Source organism: Ambystoma mexicanum, chromosome 6p (genome assembly GCF_040938575.1).
Source record: "Ambystoma mexicanum isolate Mex_15411 chromosome 6p, UKY_AmexF1_1, whole genome shotgun sequence".
Lineage (NCBI taxonomy): Eukaryota > Metazoa > Chordata > Amphibia > Caudata > Ambystomatidae > Ambystoma > Ambystoma mexicanum.
In genome coordinates this window covers 810799002-810803477 of record NC_090935.1, presented here as the reverse complement: position 1 = coordinate 810803477, position 4476 = coordinate 810799002, and the positions used below count along the sequence as shown (strand labels likewise).

The 4476-nt window shown below is 44.2% G+C and overlaps 1 long non-coding RNA gene across 1 annotated transcript; it reads left to right on the top strand.

Moving 5' to 3' along the window:
• The first annotated feature begins 929 nt into the window (after positions 1 to 929).
• LOC138510980 (uncharacterized) lies at positions 930 to 3578 on the top strand. Its single transcript, XR_011280510.1, has 3 exons — positions 930 to 1859; positions 2299 to 2487; positions 3234 to 3578. It is a non-coding gene; the product is annotated as an uncharacterized lncRNA (long non-coding RNA).
• The last annotated feature ends 898 nt before the right edge of the window (positions 3579 to 4476 follow it).

The window sequence follows — 4476 nt, the reverse complement described above, 5'->3', positions numbered from 1 at the left end:
CTGCCCAACTGTACCTTTCACTCGCCCCCTGTAACTACCCGTCACACCCCACCTTAAGTCACACATGCACCTTGCACTACTGTTATATTTATTTATTTATTTATATGTAATATTGCAGCACATGAGATATTATAGTTGCCTTATAAGGAAATAAACATCAGCGGTGTCAGGTGCATCTTTAGAGTAGTAGAGTGACTGAGCCAGACCTATCTCAAGATGGGTAAATGTGAGCTGTAGCATTGAAATCCCCAAATACAAGTATCCAAATAACACTTAAACTCAAGGTTTTCTAGTAAAATAATTATTTATCTATGTAACAGTCAGTTTTAAATAAGCATTCTTTAAAAAGGGCAATGTGCAACAATCAAAATACACTTCATAACACGTTCTCAGAATAAAGATAAGCAAGTAGCTACTCTTTCTAGATGCTTTATACTTACTTCCTACACTCTAAGGTTAATTCAATTACTAGGACAGTATTGGCATTTATATATCACTTTTTGCACTTTGTAAAATTTGGAGGTTGTGGAAAGGAAAGTTTAAGGGAAGGAAAAGGGTTAACAGGTTCTCAGAGCATGTGAGCACTTTTACAATCTCCCAATGAAGTCTAGATAGCGTGATTCATGGAATTATTTGCGTGAAAAACGCAGCTTTGCGCGCCTTTCTGCCTGAAAATCCCCATACTTCAAACAGGGATTTTTGGGCAGAAAGGCGCACAAATCTGCGTTTTTCATGCAAATAATTCCATGAATCGGGGGCAAAATCTTTCACAGCAATATTAGTTAAACCATTGTATCACCTCTGAGGGACAGTTAGAATCAAAGTCAATGGGCAGAAGAGTCTGCCGGGCGCCAGGACAGCCAAAGTCAATTTGAACAATGTCTCTGGAGATGAGACACAAAAGCACAAAAGTCTTGCACAAAGTTAGAGTTTGTAGAAAATCACTGATGGGCCATTAGGCTTGTGAAAGTCAGAGCTGAGATCAACTCTTCAAAAGGCAGCTACTGCAAGTCTCTAGTGAGATAATGTAAGCTACAGACAAAAGAGGTAAGTACCCGTTAGTCAGAACAGTACCTTAGGTTAGAAGACGCTCCAGCTGGCTTCTGTTCTGGTTGCAGATCCTGGGTTCCTGGCCTTTAGTCGTGGGGACAAGAGGGAGAACATCTGGAGGACTCCTGCACTGCAGTTCAAAGGTCAGTTACAGGCTCTTTTCAGTTCAGCAGCACTTTGTGGTTTCCGCTACCGGCAAATGGCACCACCGCGGATCTTGGACACTTGATGGGCTTCCTTCACTTTCTGAGTCCAGCTCTCTAGTGAGGTGACTCGAGCTTGGGTGCTCCTGCTTTGGGAGGGTCCTCAGGATCTCGCCTTTTATGCAGGTTTCTCCTATTCATGCACAGCCTAGCTGTCACTCACACACCAGGGGGGCTGTCCTGCAAGGACAGCCAGCCAGCCAATCAGCACAGGTGCATGCATTCAGGTAACCAAGGAGACTAAGGACAGGGAGTGACGGGCACCTCCCCCGCAGTGAATACTAGCTTTCTGTAGGCATGTTGTTCAACAAATTTGAATATCCAGATAAAATGAAACCATTTGTGTCAAACTAGAAGCCATCATAGGAAGTGAGCTTTATTTTTTTGCTGACTTTCATTGCCCAGTAAGAAGTGCCATTTGTTGCTATTAGAATGTGTAATATTAATGTTTGTGCTTCTATTTCAGTGTACTGGGATAGAATGGATTTGCATCAGAAGCTGGCCATCGAACACTGCCTGGAACAGGCTAGTGGAAAAAGAGGGGGGGGCAGTACCACTCAAGTGTTTTAATCTGTTCCTGGTCCTGGTCCGGCAACAGCATCAGAAGTAAGCACCCCTTGAGTAAAAAAGAAAGTTGGTTAACGCCCCTTTTAAAATAAATGCTTAATTTTCTTGGTCAGTATGCAAGTGAAAACATAGTCTTCTTCCTTCCTCATCTCTCCCCCGGCCTTCCTGTGAACACCTCATTGGGTTGATACCCTTGTACAATTGGCAATCGACTATATGCCTAAGCCTACTGCCCTATGATGTTGTGTATTGTGCTTACAAAGCTGTTTCGCCAAAGCATGATACAATGTTAATAAATAACCAGTTAGGCAGAAAACTAGAAAAGCAGTAAGGAAACAAGATAAACAGACCACCATAAAGAGGGAATATTCTAGTGGATGTGACATTACTACATATAGAAATCTGAACAATTTACATATCCTGATATAGATTTTCAATTTTGAGAAACCTAATCATTTTTCATTTCTTATATGCACAGAGGAACTTTCTTCGTGTTAGACTTCTTGGTGAATCCTGTGAAACCAAAGGAGATTGTTATGACAGCAAAAAAGACAGATGAGCAACTTGGCACGCCACCTGCTGAACAAACTGCTGGACATTGAATGTAGCAAAATGGAAGAAAAGGGAAGATTAACATTGGATTGTCATTGACAAGAAGCTATAAAAGGTACGTAATGCCATTTAGAAGATACATGTGAGCTTAGAGCCCTTTGGATAAACCGCGTGCAATGGATGGGATGCAGAATAACTCTGACACCAAATAATCAAACCAATTCAGGAAGATGGTAAAGGTTTCTGTTTTAATATCAATTGTTAATGCTAATCCTGGGTCGCTCCCTCACTGTCTTGCTCCCTGTGATGGGTCTGCATCACCATCTCCTTTACTTGCTGGGCTGGGTCTGTGTCCCCACCTCCCCTCTTGCTCCCTGGGATTGTCCATGCACCCCCACCACATTGGGCTTGGTCTGTTACCCACCTCCCCCTTGCTCCATGGGCTGGTTATCCACCTGATTCCAGATTGCTGGGCTGGGTCTCGGTACCCATCTGGCTGCATGGGCTGGTTCTGGGTCCCTCCTTCTCCCTTGCTCCCTGGGTTGGGTCTCCACCTGACTCCCTTGCTCTCTGGGCTTGCCCTGGGTCTCCATTTGACTTATTGGCTGGTTCTGGGTCCCCACTGGACTTCCTTGGTAGCTGGGCTGTGTCTGGGTACCTCCTTCACAATTGCTCCCTGAGTTGGGTCCCCAGCCTCCTCCCTTGCTCACTTGGCTGGGTACATAAATTGAATTACGAAAGCACATTAGAGGGCGTACAGTGAAAATTGTCTATGCCTTATTTCTCACAGCCATGTGTCAACCAAAAAGTACTTTGCTTGCTCTTTTCAAACTTTTTACACAAATCTGTTTTGCATTTCAGAATGTATCCATGTTAAAGCCAGTGAAATGGGCTTTGCAGAACTCTCTGCATCAGAGTACAGAAAAGCCCTCCAAAACAAAATTGGAAACTACCGGATGAAGAAGGAGCCAGACCTCGTCTTTTCTACACAAGTGTAGGTCTGCATCCCCTTGCTCTTTGGCCTCGGCCTGTGTACTTGTATGACTCCCTGGAATGGTTCTGTGGACTCGTTCTATGTCCACTCTCACCATTGCTCCCTCTGCTGGACCCCACTGGACTCGCTTGCTCCCTGGGCTCGGCCTGGATACTCGTGTGACTCCCTGGACTGTTAGTCCCCTCTCAACCTTGCTCCCTGGGCTGGACACCACTGGACCTCACCCTTAAAAAAAAAAAAAAAATAAAAAAAAAATTGTAATGCACCCGTGTCCGGGATTGCTGCAGTCATGTTTGTGTGCTATGTACATAGTGTCCGATTGAACCTCTGCCTCTTTTTAAAAAATATAGTGGGAAAAAAAATGTGTCTATTCTTTTTAAATATAGGTAATATGCCATTACACGGTCTTGACTTTCATGGCCATTTTAACTAAATGACTGTTAAGACCTAATAAGTCATCACTATTTGTTAGTCTTACAGAAAAGTAAAAAGTCAACTGGAACCTTAAGTTACCAATAATACTGGGTGGAACCTTGGGGTACCATAGAACCTATATTGTCTCAACAGGGATTCACCCTCTCATATGAAGTAATGGGAGCAGTGGGCATGCCTCCAATTGGCTTGGTAGCATACTGGTCCTCATGATGTGCAGAACCCAATGGTAAGTGTAGGACCCATTAGTAAAGATTGAAGAAGTATTATAACTGCAGGATCATTCTGTGTCTTGCTGAAAGCAAGCCAATTGACAGCAACCTTGTAGTCAGGTCACTTCATCAATTCATAACCACTAGCATCTAACTCGTGGGTCCTCACAAGGTGTGAAATCAATGGTGGTGGGTCCTGCATTTTGATGGTCCAGTGTAGTTCATGTGCAGCTGAAAGGAGACATTAGAAGGAGCTGTCTGATGTATTGGCGATGGTGCCACTGCTTCTGTGATGGCTTTGGCTTACCCGAGACTATTGAGCCACGCAGGGTTTTCGCCTGTTGGGCACAGCGGCTGTGGCCGGCAAACCGGGTTTGCCGGTCCGGAAACAAGGGTGCTTACCGTCACCCTTATTTCCCAATCAGCAAACTTGGCAAGAGGCCCAATGTCACAAAAAATGAAGCTG